This window comes from Hemiscyllium ocellatum, chromosome 26, assembly GCF_020745735.1.
Source record: "Hemiscyllium ocellatum isolate sHemOce1 chromosome 26, sHemOce1.pat.X.cur, whole genome shotgun sequence".
Taxonomy (NCBI): domain Eukaryota; kingdom Metazoa; phylum Chordata; class Chondrichthyes; order Orectolobiformes; family Hemiscylliidae; genus Hemiscyllium; species Hemiscyllium ocellatum.
Genome location: NC_083426.1, coordinates 39803490 through 39825500, shown reverse-complemented (window position 1 = coordinate 39825500; position 22011 = coordinate 39803490). Strand labels below are relative to the sequence as shown.

General features: G+C 42.6%; 1 protein-coding gene across 3 annotated transcripts in view; it reads left to right on the top strand.

Moving 5' to 3' along the window:
* The first annotated feature begins 8637 nt into the window (after window positions 1-8637).
* LOC132828215 (zinc finger protein 76-like) overlaps window positions 8638-22011 on the top strand; it is a 74052-nt gene continuing 60678 nt past the window's right edge. Inside the window, exon 1 of one of the 3 annotated variants that reach the window (XM_060845167.1) lies at window positions 8638-8740. The gene's annotated coding sequence lies outside the window, so the exon portion shown is untranslated. The other 2 variants (XM_060845169.1, XM_060845168.1) reach the window with 2 other exon arrangements.

The following is a 22011-nucleotide window of genomic DNA, read 5'->3' as shown; positions in this document are numbered from 1 at the left end:
AGCCCTTCACTATCTGTATTAGCAAACATAAAGCTGACTTTACATAGTGAAGAATATTAGCACCAATCTCACGTGAACTTGGGTTCCCTCCTGAACCTGACAGCCATTCATAGGGTCATATAGCTCAGAAACAGGCCCTTTGGTCCAATTCATCTGCGCCAACATATATTCCAATCTGACCTTGTTCCATTTGCCAGCATATCGCTCTAAACCTTTCCTATGCAAATACTCATCCAGATGCGTTTTAAATGTCATAATTGTACCCACCTCCACTACTTCTTCTCTCAGCACATTCCATACAATGCACACCCTCTGCATGAAGAAGTTACCTCTTAGATCCTTTTCAAATTTTTGCCCTCTCACCTTAAACCTATGCCCTCTAGTTTTGGATTCCCCACTTTGGGAAACAAAGACCTTGGTCATTGACCTGATCAATGCCTCTCATGATTTTGTAAACCTCTTTTAGGTTACCCCTCAGCCTTCCAACACTTCAGGGAAAAAAAGCTTCATCCTGTTCAGCCTCTCCCTATAAGTCAAACTCCCCAATCCTTGAAAATCCTTTCTGCACCCTCTCAAGTTTAACAACATCTTTCTTGTGGAAGGACAAGCAGAATTGTAGGCAGTGTTCCAAAAATGACCTCACAAATGTCCTGTATAACCGCATCATGACATCCTAATTCATATACTTAATATTCTGACCAATGAATGCAAGCAATGCCAAACGCCTTCTTCACCACTCTCTCTACCTGCAACTCCACTTCCTCTTTCATGCTAGGCTGCACATATGAATCACGTAAATAAATGGGAAGAACAAAGTTTGCATGCTGCCTATATCAAAAAGAATGGGTGCAACTCTTGCACTAACAGCCCACAACTCTTTCTGACCTTTTTTTGGTAGTGTGGTTATAAAATACTTCCTCTAAGGAATGGCTACTCAAAGCAAGAACGTTTTTCTAAAAGGAAGAAAGGGAGGCTATAATCTTGACAACTCCATCTACCCAGGTTCTACATGCTCAGTTTATTCATACCATTAGCTGTAACCTTAACCACACTTCCCATTCATCAATAGGCCCATATCCATTTACCATTTCTTTACTACCGAGCTCCACATCATTTTCCTTCTGACCATACAAAAAATTTAAACTACCAAGAAATACAAATTCAAATCCGTTATAAATTTACTCATCAAATACAAAGTGTACAAAGTGAAGCTAATGACCCTTGAATATTCCCTTAATGCCCATGCCTTCCATGTGCTTTTCTTAGTGGTCCTTTGAGATGGCTCCCTCATGACAACAGTATCAGCTGCAGAAAGCTGATGACCATTAACTGAAGACACTTGTGGCCATACTCTCCCAAGGTGGTACCTCAGCCATCTTGGTGATTTCATGAAGGAGATGGCTGTCATGCCATAGAAACCCCTTTGAGTAGCAGCCGCGATTGCTGTAGATTAAATTTGAATAATAAACATAGTGTTGGAATTGATTTCTTAGAGAGGTAGAATTGAAAAGCGGAGATATTCTTTTAAACATTTATAAACCCTTGATTGGATTGTCTAAAATCCAATTTTCACATTTTAAAAGACATACAAAAGGATGCAATATTTACAATGATGATAGCAGAGAGAAAGTGAGGACTGCATATGCTGGAGACCAGGGTTGAAAAATGTGGTGCTGGAAAAACACAGCAAACCAGGCAGCATCTGAGGAGCAGGAGAATTGACGTTCAGGCATTCTTCAGGAATGATGATAGCAGAACTAATAAGTTGCAGCTATTGCGAAAGATTGAACAGGACTCTTTTTAAAAAAGAGAATGCTGAAATAACTCAGATAGAGGCCTTTGAAAGAGTAATGTTTTGATAAGGTAGATGCCGAGAAGATATTTTGACTTATTCTAGAGTCAAATCCTAGGATTGGTAAGAATTAGAATTTGATTTACTGTGATATGTACTCAAGTACGGGGTACAGGAGTATAATGTAAAGTGCACAAAGTCACCATTCTCCAGTGCCATCTTAGGTACAAAGATACCTAGATACAAAATCTTGGGTAGAAAGTATATAAATAAAGAAATAAGGTTAAGGTTCAACATTACAGTCCTTTTTAAGTGCTTAGCCATGGTTCTGGAACGGGGCTCTTCCACCTTGACGCTGAGACCATCACCAGAAGAAAGCAGTCAGCCAGACTCTTAAGGCAGTCACTAGTAAATCCTGTAAGGATTTCAAGTGAAACGTATTTTCCTAGAATGGTCAGAATGGGGAACTCAACAACAACAACTTATACTTATTATGCCTTTACCATAATGAAATGTCCAAAGGCGCTTCAAAGCAGCATTATAAACATAGTTTGAGTCATAGGGCAATATTATGCCACGTGACCATTAGCTTTGTTAGCGAAGTAGACTTTAAAAAGTGCCTTAAAAAGCGCAAAGTGAGGTTGAGAGGTGTAAGAGTAAACTCCAGATCTTGGGGCCTAGGCAACTGAAGGCAGAGCCATTTATAATTGGGAATGTGTAAAACCAGAGTGCAGATATTTACAGATTAAGATGGAGTTGAAGAAATTACAAAGATATGGTGTGGAAAAAAACCATGGGGAGGTGGAGCTGTAAACAAGAATTAAAATCTTAAAATCAAAACATTGTTTGACTGGAAGCAAATGAAGCACAGGAATGATAAAGCAGGAGATTGTAGTAGCAATCCCATTTCTCTTAGACTGTCTCTGCTGACACCAGTGTTCAGTTTCCCACAGTTGCAAGTGTCAGCAGAAAGCGGCAAAGAGATATGGAATTGCTACGACAATGAGTAATTCACACAAATCGCACAGACATATTTATGAAGAAGCTGGATAAACACAAAGGATGAAGAAATAAAAAGTTATGCTAATAGATTTGTGTGGAGAATTGAGTATAGGATTTGGGATCTCATGCTGCAGTCGTACAGGACATTGGTGAGGCCACTTTTGGAGTACTGCCTACCGTTCTGTTCACCCTGCTGCAGGAAGGATCTTATTAAATTGAACAGAGTGCAGAAAAGATTTACAATGATGTTACTAGGACTGGAGGGTTTGATTTATAAGGAGAGGCTAGATAGACTGGGACTTTTTTCATAACTGCAGAGGAGGTTGAGGGGTGACTTATAGAGGTTTATAACATCGAGGGACATAGATAAAGGTGAATAGCAAAGGTCTTTTTCCTGAGTATGGGGGAGTTCAAAACTAGAGGGCATATTTTAAGATGAGAGGTAAAAGATTTAAAAGGAACCCAAGGGGCAACTTTTTCACAGAAGATGGTTCATATGTGGTAAATGCAGGTACACTTACAACATTAAAAGATATTTGGACAGGTACATGAATAGGAAAGGTTCAAAGGGATTTGGGTCAAATGGAGACAAATGGGACTAGTTTAGTTTGGGAAACTTAGTCGGTATGGATGAGATGAACTAGCAGGTCTGTTTCTGTGCTGTATGACTCTATGGCTAAGAGACATAATTCTATGCTGTCAACATCATGAAATTCGTTATAAGCAAACCTGTGTGAGAAATGATACAAGCATGTAGTTTGATATCAGGTGTTTAGTTCTTTCACGTCTTCACTTTTATGGTTGTCTTATTATATTGGTAATGCCTAACCCTTAATTAGTAGAGAGGGATGCATTGTTTTTGAAGAGTGATTCAATACCAGTTATTTTGATGGTATTACCTCTATGCAACAGCATAAACAATTCAAAATATCTTCATAAGTAATAGAACAAATATTTGATTGTCCCAATATTAGCCAATATTCATTATAAACTCACTGACACCCAATTACCTCGACTACACCTTCTCGCACCCTGCTTCCTGCAAGGATTCCATTCCATTTTCCCAATTTATCCGTCACTATTGCATTTATTCTGTGGATGCCACCTTCCACTAGGCTGCCTCTGATATGACCCTTTTCCTCAACTAAGAGATCTCATCATTTGATGTTGACAGGGCCTTCAATCATGGAGAAAGTGAGGACCGCAGATGCTGGAGATCAGAGTCAAGAGTGTGGTGCTGGAAAAGAACAACAGATCAGGCAGCATCCGAGGAGCAGGAGAATCAATGTTTTGGGCAAGAGCCCTTCATCAGGAATGAGGCTCGTGAGCCCAAGGCGGTGGATAGGTAAATGGGATGGATTGGGTCTGGCGGGGGGAGTAGGGGTGGGGGGGGGGGGGGGGCAGGAATGGTAGCTGAGAGTGCCATAGGTAGATGGAGGTGGGGGTAGTGGTGATAGGTCGGAGAGGAGGGTAGAGTGGAGAGGTGGGAAACAAGAAGGATAGGTAGGACAGTTCATGAGGGCTGTGCCGAGTTGGAAGTTTAGAACTAGGATAGGGTGGGGGGAGGGGAAATGAGGAAACTTGTGAAGACCACATCGATGCCATGTGGTAGGAGGGTCCCAAGGCAGAAGATGAGGCGTTCTTCCTCCAGTCTTTGGTTGGTTAGTGTGTGGCAATGGAGGAGGCCCAGGACCTGCATGTCCTTGGCAGAGTGGGTGGGGTGGTTGAAGTCTTCAGTCATGTCTGATCCATCTTCCTCACATCTGCTCTCATTGCTTCCCCTCCTTCCCACAATGGTTACAGAACTGGCTCAAAGGTAGAAGACAGAAGGTGGTGGTGGAGGGTTGTTTTTCAGACTGGAAGCCTGTGACCAGTAGAGTGCCACAAGGATTGGTGCTGGGTCTTCCACTTTTTTGTAATTTACATAAATGATTTGGATGCGCGCATAAGAGGTACAGTTAGTAAGTTTGCAAATGACACCAAAATTGGAGGTGCAATGGACAGCCAAGAGGGTTACCTAAGATTACAACAGGATCTGGATCAGATGGGCCAATGGGCTGAGAAGTGGCAGATGGAGTTTAATTCAAATAAATGCGAGGTGCTGCATTTTGGGAAAGCAAATCTTAGCAGGACTTATACACTTAATGGTAAGGTCCAAGGGAGTGTTGCTGAACAATGAGACCTTGGAGTGCAGGTTCATTGCTCCTGGAAAGTGGAGTCACAGGTAGATAGGATAGTGAAGGAGGATTTTGGTATGCTTTCCTTTATTGGTCAGAGTATTGAGTATAGGAGTTGGGAGGTCATGTTGTGGCTGTACAGAACATTGGTTAAGCCACTGTTGGAATATTGCGTGCAATTCTGGTCTCCTTCCTATCGGAAAGATGTTGTGAAACTTGAAAGGGTTCAGAAAAGATTTACAAGCATGTTGCCAAGATTGGAGGATTTGAGCTTTTGGGAGAGGTTGAACAGGCTGGGGCTGTTTTCCCTGGAGCGTCAGAGGCTGAGGGATGACCTTATAGAGGTTTACAAAATTATGAGGGGCATGGATAGGATAAAGAGACAAAGTCTTTTCCCTGGGGTTGGGGAGTCCAGAACTGAGGGCATAGGTTTAGGGTGAGAGGGAAAAGATATAAAAGAGACCTAAGGGGCAATCTTTTCAAGTAGAGGGTGGTACGTGTATGGAATGAGCTGCCAGAGGACGTGGTGGAGGCTGGTACAATTGCAACATTTAAGAGGCATTTGGATGGGTATATGAATAGGAAGGGTTTGGAGGGATATGAGCTGGCTGCTGGCAGGTGGGACTAGATTGGGTTGGGATATCTGGTCAGCATGGACAGGTTGGACCGAAGGGTCTGTTTCCATGCTGTACTTCTCGATGACTCTATAACAATAATAGCATTCCCCTTGTCCTTACTTTCTACCTGACTACTCTCCACATTCAAATGATATCCTCCACTATTTCTGCTATCTCCAAAAAGCCGCCACCCTCCCCTCCACTGTCAATATTCCACAGGGCCATTTTCTCTGTGACATTCTGGTTCCACTACTCAATCACTCCTAACGGTGTCCCATGGAAACTTCTCATGCATTCACCTTCACCCTCCACCAAGATCCCAAACTCACCTTCCAGTCATAGAGATGTACAGCACGGAAACAGACCCTTCAGTCCAACTCGTCCATGCCAACTACATAGCTCAACCCAATCTAGTCCCACCTGCCATAACCTGGCCCATATCTTCCAAATCCTTCCTATTCATATACTCATCTAGATGCCTTTTAAATGTTGCAATCGTACTAGCCACCATCACTACCTCTGGCAGCTCATTCCATATATGTACCACCCACTGCATGGAAAAGTTGCCCCTTAGTCTCTTTTATATCCTTCCCCTCTCACCCTAAATCTATGCCCAGTAGTTCTGGACTCCCCCAACCCAGGAAAAAGACATTATCTATTTATCCTATCCATGCCCCTCATGATTTTATAAACTTCTATAAGGTCACCGCTCAGCCTCCAACACTCCAGAGAAAACAGCCCCAACCTATTCAACCTCTCCCTTTTGCTCAAATCCTCTAACCCTGGCAACATCCTTGTAAATCTTTTCTGAACCCTTTCAAGTTTCACATCATTCCGACAGGAAGGAGACCAGAACTGCACTCAATACTCCAAAAGTGGCCTAACCAATGTCCTGTACAGTCACAACGTGACCTCCCAACTCCTGTACTCAATGCTCTGACCAATAAAGGAAAGCATACCAAACACCTTCCTCACTATCCTATCTACCGTGACTCTACTTTCCAGGAGTTATGAACCTGCATTCCAAGGTCTCTTTGTTCAGCAACACTGCCTTGGACTGTACCATTAAGTGTGTAAGTCCTGCTAAGATTTGCTTTCCCAAAATGGAGCATCTCGCATTTATCTAAATTAAACTCCATCTGCCACTCCTCAGCTCATTGACCCATCTGATCAAGATCCTGTTGTAATCTGAGGTAACCTTCACTGTCCACTACATCTTCAATTTTGGTGTCATCTGCAAATTTACTAACTTTACCGCTTATGCTCACATCCAAATCATAGTCATTGTCATAGAGATGTACAGCATGGGAACAGACCCTTCAGTCCAACTCGTCCATACCGACCAAATATCCCAATTTATATAAATGACAAAAAATAGTGGACTCAGCACCAATCCATTGGTCACAGGCCTCCATCTGAAAAACAACCTTTCACCACCATCCTCTGTCTTCTACCTTTGAGTCTCTTCTGTATCCAAATGGCTAGTTTTCCCTGTATTCCATGAAATCTAACTTTGCTAACAAGTCGAACGCCTTACTGAAGTCCGTGTAGATCATGTCCACCGCTCTGCCCTCATCAATCCTCTTTGTTATTTCTTCAAAAAAAACTCAATACATGTACTTCTTTCAGTCTAGTCTTCTGCATTCATTGCTCACAGCTTCTTTTACATTGGCGAGACCAAACGCAGATTGGGAGATTGTTTTGCAGAACACCACTGCTCTGTCTGTAGGAATGACCTTAAGCTTCTCAATGCTCGCAATTTCAATAAATCATCAAGCTCTCGTGCTCGCATTACTATCCTGGCTTGTTACAATATAATAACATACAGACAGACTTGAGGAACAACAACTCATTTTTCACTTAGGCACTTTATAGTCTAGAGGTCTCAAAATTGAAATTTTTAACTCCAGAAAGTGTTTTTTCTTTCTCCATTTTTCATATTCGCTTCCTCTACAGCCTTGCCTTGTTTTCCTTCCTCTTAGCAAGGTGGACGCTTTCACAACATAATTTACATCTTTTTTTCTCTTTCACCATGAAGAACCCAGTTGTTTTTTTTTGCCTCACTTGCTTCTTCTCTGCCTCTGTCAAAATTATACGAAAAACATTTCCAACATCTTTCTGTTCTGAAGATGTTATATTAAACTCGAAAATTTAACTCCTGTTTCTCTCCCCACGTATGCTGCCAGGTTTCTTCAGCTAGTACTGCGCTTGCATAAATTTCCAGAATCCCCAATATTTTGCTTTATTCAAATGTTTGAATGTTGCAGTCAAGTTTCTGTTAAAGGTGTAAACCTGCTGATGATTGACGTCAGTATTAATGCACTTCAGCATTTAAATTTATATCTGGCTTCGTTCGGGCCAATTCTCAATTATTATTCCCAATCCTTTTCAGAATTATTCCAAGTTGAGTGACTTAACTTCCATCGACTTCATTAGCTGTAAAACACTTATGATACAAACTGAATTTGTGTAAGGTACCTGAGAAATGCAAATTATTTTACACGTTTAGCCATCAGAGTGATTATGACTATTTTTAACTTGTACATTTTAATTTCTGGCACTAAAGGACAGTCCAGCCATGGGCTTTTATTCCCTAAATCATCATTGACAGGTCCCTATTGTATATTTTAATGCACATCACCATTCTACAACTATACATTGTCCCTACCCAATCGCGCATTTCAATCAACTGTTTCATGTTCTTTCATTGAGTCTACCCCAACCTCTGATTATCAAGCGAAAAAATCCTCACCATCATTGTGTTTATGTATTCACACATGATTGGGGCGGAATTTTTCAGGCCGCTACGGCTTTGTGCCGGTTTCCGAACCCCGGACCATGAATACGCCCAATCTTCAGCGTGCACGCAACAATTCGGCTTTGAGAAATGCTGATTCGGGGTGAAGGGACATTGCGTGGGCTGGCCCTGGACGCTGAATATCTCCACGCCTTCGTCGGTAGCAACGGTCGCTCCATGTGTGTTCGATGGTGGTGGGGGAGGGGAACAGTGTGCGTACCCGGGACCCTGAATACTGATACTGAGTGACTTTGCCGCGGCGCAGGAATCATTCACAGATGCCTGTTCGGGGGCGGCGATTCCCGCCATAGCCCTGGTGCATGGCGGTCGCACGGAGGAATTGTTGGAAAAAAAGGTTAGTAAAAATTTTTCCCAGTCGGCGTTGCAGCAGCTGCCGGCCCGGAGAGGCGCCGGAGTGAGAGGCAAGGGGACGATTATAACCATAGGCTGGAGAGGAACGGCCCTCTCTGACATTCTCACCCTCCGCATGTATACAGGCGCCTGTTCCCGGCCTACTGCAGGCTTTTAGTCGCCAGTCCCGCCCTGTGCTCTTCTACTGATGGATGAAACTGTCCAAGATGTCTCTCCTCCACACTCTGTTCCCTCTGGGGCCTGGGAACATATCAGACAGTCCTGGGACTGCTGTCTGGAGGACAGGGTGTTTGAAATACTCCCAGACATTGCTGCCCAGTAGATGAAGGAGAGGGGATGAAGGTTAATATTTGGAAGGTGTAGTCTGCACCTGATTTGAGAGTAAGGGAGGGATTGCTCTCCAAACTTTAACTATTTCCTAGCTTTTGCTGTGAACGACTCTGGCTGTGTAATTTTGAGCACTTGCGATCTTAAATCCGAACTAATTCAGTGAAAATGTGAGGTTGGGGTATATATAATCAAAAATACATCACTCTTCAGCCAGCGATTTGACGGCTCAGATTTGGGTCCCCTTTTTATTTAAGTTTCAAAATGCACCTTAGTTTGTCATCACATTGACGTGGTTATTCGTAGTAATTAAAATAAATGTTATTTTCGTAGTTCTGACTCATCTTTTGAATATGATTTCAGACGAATTTTGTTCTGTCACGCTTTTGGATTTATTTTTTCGATCTACCCCTTAGTAACTTGCTCAGTGATAGCACAAGTTTCTCGGCCTACTAAAAGAAGCTAGAATTTGAACGTCTCCTTTTTAAAAATATGCCCAAGCTTAATTTGCAATACCTACACTATTCTATGTAGATCCTTGTAGCTCTGAACTAATTGCATTTATATACAGTATTATGTCTTTAAGTAAAATCGAATTTAATTCTGTCGGCTACGTTTAGTGTGTATCATGCCAATTATTTAGTGAAATATTGAACAGCAGTACTGCATTTCAAATCACTGCAGATTACAAATTGCATTTCAAATGGAACTGTTTTAAGAATAAGCTGTACCTAGAAAGTCACTTATTAAACAAATTAATTACTAATCTTAAAAAGTGAGACTTGACAGGATGGTTGGTCTGTTTGACTTTTGGTATTGACTGAAAGGAATTGAGGATGTGGATAATGCAATAAATACAAATGTCAATTACAAAAATTAAATGTCAAAAAGCAACTGACACCAATTAAATTGGAAACAAAAACAGAAATTGCTGGAGTAACCCAGCATTTATGGAGAGGAAACAAATGGTTTGAGTCCAGTGACCTATCTTTAGAACCATGGCAATTATCAGGATTTTTTTATACTAGGTACCGTATATTCCTTGTGTTCGTCGGAGACCAATGTATGCAGGTTAACACAAGAATTGCATTATTTTGATTACTCTGCTCATTTAAAGTATTTTTCTTTTTTACATTATTTATTTCATACTTTGCCTTCAAACTAATGTATAAAATGGATAGGTTGTGTAGTCAGTACAGGTATACTTAATAACTTCATTTAGTTTTCTGTTGAAAGCCATGCTATTTGTATAAATGATCTGAGGCAGAAGTGAAGGTTCAGCACTTTTCCATCTTTACCCAATCTAATATTTTTGTAATTTTTTGACATCGATTCTTAGATAAATTTGTTTGAGAAGCCAGATACTGTACTATCAATCGTGGGCAGTATACCTCTCAAATGATGTATTGATCTTGTGGGATAGAGTACAGTTGCCAAGTTGATAGTCCTGATGAAGGGCTCGTACAGAAAAGTCCATTCTTCTGCTCTCAGATGCTCCCTGACCTGCTGTGCTTTTACAGTGCCACACTTTGACTCTGATCTCCAGCATTTGCTGTCCTCACTATCACCAAGTTGATAGTTGGGTCCAGTGGGTTAATTTATGAGGTTGTATTTCTTGAGTTTAGAAAGCTGATGTGATTGGAGATCTTTTTAAAATGAAAAAAACAGGGGTTCTTTTGGCTCAATGTGCCCATGCTGGTCAACAAAGGTCTGACTGTACTATTCCCATATTCCAGCTCTTGCCCCATAGCTGTGAAGGCTGTGGCAAGGCAAGTGAATATTTAAATTTGCTTAAAGGATGTGAGACAATCTTAAGAGGTTTGACAAGAATAAATGTTAGGAGGTTATTTCCTTTTCATAGAGATGTACAGCACGAAAACAGACCCTTCTGTCCAACTCGTCCATGCCAACCAGATATCCCAGCCCAATCTAGTCCCACCTGCCAGCACCTGGCCCATATCCCTCCAAACCCTTCTTATTCATATACCCATCCAAATGTCTCTTAAATCTTGCAATTGTACCAGCCTCCACCACATCCTCTGGCAGCTCATTCCATACACGTACCATCCACTGCGTGAAAAAGTTGCCCCTTTTATATCTTTCCCCTCTCACCCGAAACCTATGCCCTCTAGTTCTGCACTCCCCAACCCCAGAGAAAAGACTTTGTCTATTTATCCTATCCATGCCCTACCTCTATAAGGTCACCCCTCAGCCTCTGACGCTCCAGGGAAAACAGCTCCAGCCTGTTCAGTTTCTCCCTATAGTTCAAATCTTCCAACCCTGGCAACATTCTTGTCAATAAAGTCTGGTTGAAGATTTGTAGCTCGGATGTCCGTTGTTGTGGTTCTGTTCGCCGAGCTGGGAGTTTTTGCTGCAAACGTTTCGTTCCCTGGCTAGGGAACATCATCGGTGCTATTGGAGCCTCCTGTGAAGCGCTGCTTTGATGTTTCTTCCGGTATTTATAGTGGTTTGTTCTTGCCGCTTCCGGGTGTCAGTTTCAGCTGTAGTAGTTTGTATGTGGGGTCCAGGTCCATGTGTCTGTTAATGGAGTTTGTGGATGAATGCCATGCCTCTAGGAATTCCCTGGCTGTTCTCTGTCTGGCTTGTCCTATGATGGTAGTGTTTTCCCAGTCAAATTCATGTTCCTGGTTGTCTGAGTGTATGGCTACTAGGGATAGCTGGTCGTGTCGTTTTGTGGTTAGCTGATGTTCATGGATGCGGATTGTTAGCTGTCGTCCTGTTTGTCCTATATAGTGTTTTGTGCAGTCCTTGCATGGTATTTTGTAAACTACGTTAGTTTGGCTCGTGCTGGCTATTGGGTCCTTTGTTCTAGTGAGTTGTTGTCTGAGTGTGGAAGTTGGCTTGTGTGCTGTTATGAGTCCTAAGGGTCGCAGTAGTCTGTCTGTCAGTTCTGAGACGCTCCTGACGTATGGTAGTGTGGCTAGTCCTTTTGGTTGTGGCATGTCCTCGTTCCGTGGTCTATCTCTTAGGCATCTGGTGATAAAGTTGCGTGGGTATCTGTTTTTGGCGAATACGGAACACCTATACAAGGTATTCGCCAAAAACGGATACCCACGCAACTTTATCACCAGATGCCTAAGAGATAGACCACGGAACGAGGACATGCCACAACCAAAAGGACTAGCCACACTACCATACGTCAGGAGCGTCTCAGAACTGACAGACAGACTACTGCGACCCTTAGGACTCATAACAGCACACAAGCCAACTTCCACACTCAGACAACAACTCACTAGAACAAAGGACCCAATAGCCAGCACGAGCCAAACTAACGTAGTTTACAAAATACCATGCAAGGACTGCACAAAACACTATATAGGACAAACAGGACGACAGCTAACAATCCGCATCCATGAACATCAGCTAGCCACAAAACGACACGACCAGCTATCCCTAGTAGCCATACACTCAGACAACCAGGAACATGAATTTGACTGGGAAAACACTACCATCATAGGACAAGCCAGACAGAGAACAGCCAGGGAATTCTTAGAGGCATGGCATTCATCCACAAACTCCATTAACAGACACATCGACCTGGACCCCACATACAAACTACTACAGCTGAAACTGACACCCGGAAGCGGCAAGAACAAACCACTATAAATACCGGAAGAAACATCAAAGCAGCGCTTCACAGGAGGCTCCAATAGCACTGATGATGTTCCCTAGCCAGGGAACGAAACGTTTGCAGCAAAAACTCCCAGCTCGGCGAACAGAACCACAACATTCTTGTCAATCTTTTCTGAACCCTTTCAAGTTTCACAACATCTTTCCAATAGGAAGGAGACCAGAATTGCAAGCAATATTCCAACACTGGCCTAACCAATGTCCTGTACAGCCGCAACATGACCTCCCAACTGCTGTACTCGATTCTCTGACCAATAAAAGAAAGCACACCAAACGTCACCTTCACTATCCTATCTACCTGCAATTCCATTTTCAAGGAGCTATGAACCTGCACTCCAAGGTCTCTTTGTTCAGCAATACTTCCTAGGACCTTACTATTAAGTGTATAAGTCCTGCTAAGATTTGCTTACCCAAAATGCAACACCTCTCATTTACCTGAATTAAACTCCATCTGCCACTTCTCAGCCCATTGGCCCATCTGATCAAGATCCTGTTATAATCTTGTCAGAATCTAGCACCAGAGGACATGATCTTACAGTAAGGTAAAACAAGGAACTCGGAATGCTGGAACTCTGAAACAAGAACAGAAATTGCTAGAGAAACTCAGCAGGACTGCCGGCATATGTGGGGAGAAAACAGTTAATGTTTCGAGTCTGATAAATCATCTTCAGACCAGAGCCTCTGGCCTGAACGTGTTGACTCTTTTCTCCCCACAAATGTTACTGAGTTTCTCCAGAAATTTCTGTTTTTGTATCAGCATAAGCATATGTGCATTTGTAACAAAGATGGTTCAGGTTTATTTTTTCTGCGGTTAGTCAGTCTGAAATCTTTCAACATGGAGGATTGTGAAGCTGGCTCGTTAAAGTGTATTCGATGCTGAGATTGACATTTCTAATCCGTAAGGGAATCGACGATTGTGGCATAAGGCAGGGTAGTGGAGTTATAAATTATCAGATTAGCCGTGAACCCATTGAATTGCAGAGCAGACTTAAAGGGTCAACTATTCAGGCAGTGACTTCCAGACTCCAACCATGCTCTGTGAAAAAATTGTTGTTCAGTCTCTTCTTAGCCTTCTACCTTTTAACTTAAATCTATGCCCGTGGTCATTGACTCCTCTACTAATGGAAAATAGTGTCTTCCAATCCTACTATCTGTTCTACTTGGTATCTGATATACCTCTATCAGGTGCCCTCTCAACCGTCACTGCTCTAAGGAAAGCAAACCTAGCCTGCACATTCTTCCCTCATAGCTCTCACCCTCTAGCCTGGGTAGTAATCTTCTAATTCAGGACACTGTAGTGCAGTCATATCCTTCCCATAATATGGTGACCATGCATGCAGTATTCCAGTTGGAGCCTAGCCAGCATTTTATGATTCCAGCATAACGTTCCTGTTCCCTCCCTACGTATGCCAAAGGATTCAGAAAAGATTTACAAGGAAGTTGTCAGGGTTGGAGGGTTTGAGCTATAGGGAGAGGCTGAACAGGCTGGGGCTGTTTTCCCTGGAGCGTCGGAGGCTGAGGGGTGATCTTATAGAGGTTTATAAAATCATGAGGGGCTTGGATAGGATAAATTGACGAAGTCTTTTCCCTAGTGTGGGGGGAGTCCAGAATTAGAAGGCATAGGTTTAGGGTGAGAGGGAAAAGATATAAAAGAGCCCCAAGGGGTAACATTTTCACGCAGAGGGTGGTATGAGTTTGGAATCAGCTGCCAGAGGAAGTGGTGGAGGCTGGTATAATTGCAACATTTAAGAGGCATTTGGATGGGTATATGAATAGGAAGGGTTTGGAGGGATATGGGCCGGGTGCTGGCAGGTGGGACTAGATTGGGTTGAAATATCTGGACGGAATGGTCTATTTCTGTGCTGTACATCTCTGACTCAATATGCTGTCCTAACTACCTACCTTGCAACCTTTAGGGATCTCTGGATTATGAATATTGAGGTCCCTCTGATCTTCATTACAGTCCAGATTCCTACCATTCACACAATAATCTCTGGCCTTGGTAACCCATCCCAAGTCCATTACCTGTTTTCTTTCTAAGCTGAAATCCATTTTGCCTTAACTTTGCCCAGCTGATAGGTCCTTTGGTATCCTCCTACAGTCTATAGCTATCATCCTCACTATTTACCACCCAGCAATTCTTGTGTAATCTGTAAATTATTTGATCATACATAACCCCTACGTTTAAGTTCAGATAATTCATGTATACGACAAATAGAATGGGCCCCACCACTGAGTACTGTGGAACCCCATTGAAAACAAGACTTCTAGTCACAAAAATGTCTCTCCATTTCTTGCCTCACACCCAATTTTGGATTCAATATGCCACTTTATTTTGGATCTTAGGCTTTTACTTTCTTGACCAGTCTGCCATGAGACATCTTATTTAAAGCCTTGCTGAAGTCCGTGTGGAGCAAATCAAATGCACTAGCTTCATCAACACTTCTGATTAACTTCTTAAGAAAAGAAAAATCAATTTTCTCAAACACAACCCTCCTTTAACAAATCAGGCTGTGTATCCCTGATTACTCCATGTTAGCAGAAATAATTGGAGCTCAGAATTTTTTCTAATTCCTCCCCTGCAGCTGAGATTCGATTGACTGATTCATAGTCCCTTTCTCCCTTTTTTAATATTGGGACAATGTTAGCTGCCTTTCAGTGCTCTCGTACCTCAGCCATGGTCAGATAGGATTTGATAATTACTGTGAGGGCTCCTGATATGTCCTCCTGTATCTCCCTCAACAGTGAAGTAAATCTTATGTAGGTCAAATAATTTATCCACATTTAAGGCTGCTAAACCCACTAGTTCCTCCTCATTGTAATGCAATTGATTAAGCCTTGATCTTTTTTAAACTGTGGTAGCAGTTATTTGAAATAAATGCATATGAACATGCTTGTGCTTGTATAAATACCACCTGTAGGTGGCACAGAATGTGCATTCTCAAGGAGAAAGCCCACATCATTTGAAAGTGATGCAAAAGAGCAGCAAGTCTGAAAGATGGTACTGCACTAAGATGTGTATGAACAATACACTTGGTTTTATTTATCATGCTCATCAATGAACAAAATAGAATCAGAGATTGAGCATGAAACAGACCCTTCAATGCAACTTGTCCATGCTGACTAGTTTAGGAAAGCTGATCTAGTCTCATTTGCCAGCACTTGGCCCATATGCCTTTAAACTCTTTCTATTCGTATACCTATCCAGATGCCTTTTAACTGTTGTACCAGCCTCCACCACTCCCTGTGGCAGTTCATTCCACACATGCACACCCTCTGTGTGAAAAACGTTGCCGCTTAGATCACTTTTAAATCTTTCCCATCTCACCCAAAACCTATGCCCTCTCGTTCTGGCCATCCCAGGGAAAAGACCTTGTCCACTTATCCTATCCATGCTCCTCATGACTTCTGAAACCTCTATAAGGTCACCCCTCAGCCTCCAATGTTACAGGGAAAACAGCCTCGGCCTCTCCCTATACCTCAAATCCTGTAACCCTGCCGAAATCCTTGTAAAACTTTTCTGAACCCTTTCAGGTTTCACAACATTCTTCCAATAGGAAGACCAAAATTGCACGCAATATTCCAAAAATAGCTTAACCAATGTTCACAACATGACTTCCCAACTCCTATACTGATGCTATGACCAATAAAGGATTAGATTACTTACAGTGTGGAAACAGGCCCTTCGGCCCAACAAGTCCACACCGACCCGCCGAAGCGCAACCCACCCATACCCATACCCTTATATTTACCCCTTACCTAACACTACGGGCAATTTAGCATGGCCAATTCACCTGACCCGCACATCTTTGGACTGTGGGAGGAAACCGGAGCACCCGGAGGAAACCCACGCAGACACGGGGAGAATGTGCAAACTCCACACAGTCAGTCGCCTGAGTCGGGAATTGAACCCGGGTCTTCAGGCGCTGTGAGGCAGCAGTGCTAACCACTGTGCCACCGTGCCGCCCACGCCCAAGGAAAGCATACCAAACGCCGCCTTCACTTTCACTAACTGTGAGATGACTTTCAAGGAACAGTGAAATTGCACTCCAAGCAACATTTCACAGGACCTTACTAGTAAGGGTACAAGTCATTCCCTGATTTGCCTTTTCAAAATGCAGCACTTCACATTTATCTAAATTAAACTCCATCTACCACTCCTTGGCCCATCTGATCAAGATCCCGTTGTACTCTGAGGTGACCTTTGCTGTCCACTACACCACCTATTTTGGTGTCATCTGCAAACTTAGTAAATATACCACCAGTGGCTCAGTTGTTAGCACTGCTGCCTCACAGCGCCAGGGACCCGGGTTCAGGTCCCACCCTGAGCAACTGTCTGTGTGAAGTTTGCACATTCTCCCCGTGTCTGCGTGGGTTTCCTCCGGGTGCTCCGATTTCCTCCCACAGTCTAAAGTTCTGCAGGTTAGGTGAATTGGCCATGCTAAACTGCCTGTAGTGGGTTAGGTGCATTAGTCAGGGGTAAATGTAGAGGAATGGGTCTGGGTGGGTTGCTGTTTGGAGGGTCAGTGTGGACTTGTTGGACCAAAGGGCCTGTTTCCACACTGTAGGGAATCTAATCTAATCATATCACCTGTGTTCACATCCAATTCATTTATATAAGTGATGAAAAGCAGTGGACTCCACACTGATCCCTGTGGTACATCACTGGCCACAAGCCTCCAGTCTGAAAGACAATCCTTCACCACCATCCTCTGTCTTCTATCTTCAAGCCAGTTCTGTATCCAAATGTCTAGTTGTCCCTGTACTCCAATTGATCTAACCTTGCTAATCAGTCTACCATGAGGAACCTTGTCAAGCGCCTTACTGAAGTCCGTATAGATCATGTCAACCGCTCTACCCCCATCAATCCTTAGTTCTTCAAAAAACTCAATCAAGTTCGTGAGATAAGATCTTCCATGCACAAAGCCATGTTGACGATCCTTAATCAGTTGTTGCCTTTCCAAATACATGTAAATCCTTTCTCTCAAGATTCCCTCCAACAACACGCCCACCACTGGTCAAGCTATGGCTCCCTGACTTTTCCTTACCACCTTTTTTAAACAGTGGCACCATGTTAGCCAATCTCCAGTCTTTTGGCATCTCACCTGTGATTATCAGTGATACAAATATCTCAGCAAGGGACCCAGCAATTACTTCCCTAATTTCCCACAGAGTTCTAGGGTACATGTGATCAGGTCCTGGGGATTTATCCAACTTTCTGCATTTTAAGATGACCAGCACCACCACCACCTCTGTAATGGACATTTTTCAAGATGTCACCATCTATTTTTTCACATTGTGTATCTTCCATGTCCTTCACAGTAAACACTGATGCAAAATACCAGTTTAGTATCTTCCCCCATCTCCTGCGGTTCCACACATAGCCTGCCTTGCCGATCCTTGAGGGGTCCTATTCTCTCCCGAGTTATCCTTTTGTCCTTAATGCATTTATAAAATTCATTTGGATTCTGCTTAACACTATTTGCCCTCCTGATTGCCCTCTGAAGTATACTCTCACTGCCATTATGCTTTTCAAAGGATTCACTCGATTTCTGCTGTCTAAGCATACCTAAGATATGCTTCCTTTTTCTTGACCAAAACCTCAGTTTCATCCAACATTCCCTATATCTACCAGCCTTGCCTTTTACCCTGACAAGAACATACTGGGCTCTTGTTTACCAGCCATCTCTTTATCTGCAAACTCCTGCTCCCAATCAACTTTTGAAACAACTTAACTAATACCATCAAAATTAGCCGCCTTCCAATTTAGATCTGGTCTATCCCTTTTCCATCACTATTTCAAAGCTAATAGATTTCTGGTCACTGACCCCAAAGTGCTCCCTCACTGACACCTCAGTCACTTGCTCTGCCTTATTTCCCAAGAGTAGGTGATGTTTTACACCACTTGCAGGTACATCCACATGCTGAATCAGAAAGTTTTTTTGTACACATGTAACAAATTCCTCTCCATCTAAAACCTTAACAATGGCAGTCCCAAGCTATGTTTGGAAAGTTAAAATCCCCGACCATAACCACCCTATTATCCTTACAAATTTGTTTCTCAACTTCCTGCTGAGTATTGCAGGTTCTATAGTACAATCCCAATAAAGTGATCGTCCCTTTCTTTTTTCTCGGTTCCACCCAAATATATATTCAAAGAATATCTTCCCAAATGTTATCCCTTATTAAAAATGCAATTCCTCCTCCTCTTTTGCCCCCTTTCTATCCTTCCTCTAACATCTATGGCCTGGAACATTTACGCTGCTAGTCTTATCCATCCCTGAGCCACAACTCTGTAATTGCTGTGATATTGCAGTCCCATTTTCTTCACTGTGCCCTGTGTTTTCTGCCTTCCCTGTTGGGCCTCTTGCATTGAAATAAATGTGTTTAATTTATCAGTCCTACCTCGTTCTCTGCTTTGTTCTTGCCTGCCCTGACTGTTTGACTTGCTCCTTTTGCCAACTGTACCAGTCTCAAACTGATTTCTTTCGTCACTATTTTCCTGGCTCCCACCCCCACATCACTAGAGTAAATCCGCCCCAGCAACTCTGGCAAATCTCCCTGCCAGTATATTAATCTGCTTCCAATTGGATTCCAATGATCCAAAAATGTGAACCCTCTTCCCCTGCACCAACTCCTCAGCCACTCATTCATCGGCTCTATCCTCCTATTGCTACCCTCACTAGCTCATAGTACCAGGAGTAACCCAGATATTACTACCATCGAGGACCTCCTTTTTAAATTCCTGCGTAAAATTCTATATTCTCCCTTTAGAATCTCATCCTTTTCCCTTCCTATGTTGTTGGTTTCAATGTGCACAAGGACCTCCTGCTGGTCCCACTCCCCTTTGAGACTATTCTGCACTCACTCCAAGATATCCTTGATCCTGGCACCAGGAAGGCAACACATCGTTCTGCTTTCTTGCTGTCGGCTGCAGAAACGTCTGTCTGTGCCTCTGATAGAGTATCCCCTATCGCCCTCGATCGCTTGGAACCTGATGTACCCTCATTACATTAGAGCCAGTCTTGGTATCAGAAACCTGGCTGTGTGTGCTACATTCTCCTGAGAGTCCATCACCCCTTGTATTTTCCTAAACAGCATACTAAGACTGACTCCTGGTGTTGTCTCTCTCTCACCTCTGGTACAGCTCTCCTCACGCCACTACTATAGCCCAGCCACCTGCTGCTACCAGTGAAGGCCTCGACCATCGATCATCAGCCTTTGTTCCTACCCCCACCAAGGAGTATAAGCACAAACATGCACCTCTCCCTTCCCCTTACAACCAACCGCTGCAGCCCCCTTGTCAGCAGCGCATTCACTGATGTGGCATCACTATATACAGAGCATACTGACATCCACATAGTATGTACAGCACTTCCTGCAGCTTGTCCTGTCATGACCAGCTAATGTCATGGGCTGCGTATGCACAAGGACTATTTTGGCGAACATGTGAATTCAGAGTAGAAGTAGGTCATTTGGTCCTTTTTTTTAAAATCAGTTGAATGTGGAGTCGCTGGTTAGGCCAGCATTTATTTTCCATCCCCAGTTGCTCAGAGGGCAGTTGTGGGTCAGTCACTGCTGTGCTCTGAAGTCCCATGTAGGACAGACCAGTTAAGCTTAGCAGTTTCTTCCTCTAAAGGACATCAGATGAGTATTTCTGACAATTGACAACTATTTCATGGTTATCAGACTCTTAATTCCAGGTTTTTATTTAATTTAAATTCCATTATTTGCCATAAGATTCCAAATTGGGTCTCCAGAGCAGAGTCTCTTGATTAATCATATTACAATCATATCACTAGGGCATTGCCTCCCCTTTAGCCTGCTCTGTCATTTAGTAAGATTACAACTGATCTGTTTGTGTTTTGAATTCCACATTCTCATCTAATCCAATAACCTTTAATTCTATTGTCTAACAAGAATCTATTTACCTCCGTCTTAAAAATGTTCAATGACCCTGTTTACACTGCCTTCTGAGGCAGAGTTACAGAGGCATCCAGCTCTCTGAAAGAAACTAGGGACAACACATCTATCCTGGGACAGGCTAAGCAAAGACATGCCAGAGAATTCCTAGAGGCCTGGCACTCCAACCGCAACGCCATAAACAAACGTATAGATCTAGATACCATCTATCAACCCCTCGGAAAACAAACAGGAAATGACATCACCACAAACCCCAGGAACCCCATCCAGGGCAAACATATAAATAGAAAGCAGGAGACAATAGCTTCGCTTCACTTGGAGGTTGCCACTGATGATGTTACCTAGCCAGGTAATGAAATGTCTGAATATCAAACCTACAACTCAGCGAGCAAACCTCAACCTGAACTACAAACCTTGCAAAAACTATTTCTCTTAATTTCTCCCTAAAGGAGCAATACCTAATTTTAAAACAGCTGTTCAATCAAACCACCCGTCACTCTTCTGAAATCCAGTGTAAGCAAGCCCAGACTGGCCAATATTTCCCCATAAAACAAACTGCCAACTCCAGGCACCAATCTAGTAAACCTCCTTTGAATTGTCTCCAAAATCGTTTACGTCCTTAGATAGGGAGACTGAAACTACACAGAATATTCAACTCATGGAATTCTGGTTTTTCTTTGTTAAGCTTTCCTGGACAAATTTCTATCACATCACCACTGTTAGTTTTGATCACTATCATAGTGTCACAGTGACTGCTGTCATAGTTACTGAGTTTAATTTTAGCTGCTTGGATCCAACAGGACATTTAACAAGAAAATAAAATATGTAGCCTTGAAAGGAGAAGCAGCTTTACAAAAAGGAACACATTTTGCTTAGAGTCTGGATTCATTTCCACAAATTGTGGGGGAAATAAATGGTAAATATGTTACAAAGTTGTATATTCAAAAGGGTTTGGATCACAAACAAACATCCACAATTTCAACACTTTATAAGTAATCCCAACTTTGAAAGCACTGTCTCAGTTATCTATTTATGCTTATGTTAGCTTTTGTAGCTTTAGTTTCTTTAAAGTATTTTCTATTGAAGTTTCAAGTCATATGTTATTATCTATAGTTTTATTTTTGTAACCCTGGTTGTAATTCACTAAGCTTATGACACACTCTCTTGGCAGTATTCTTAGAGTACAGTAATGTTCCAACACCAAAAATTCTGTAGCATGGTAACTAGTTTATTCATTTTAATTTATGATGTAACTTACTAACCAATTAATTTTGAATAGGGATAACATTACAGCTGTGTTTAGAGAGGACATTCTTGGGAATACATTTAGAGAAGTTGTTTGAATGGAACTGA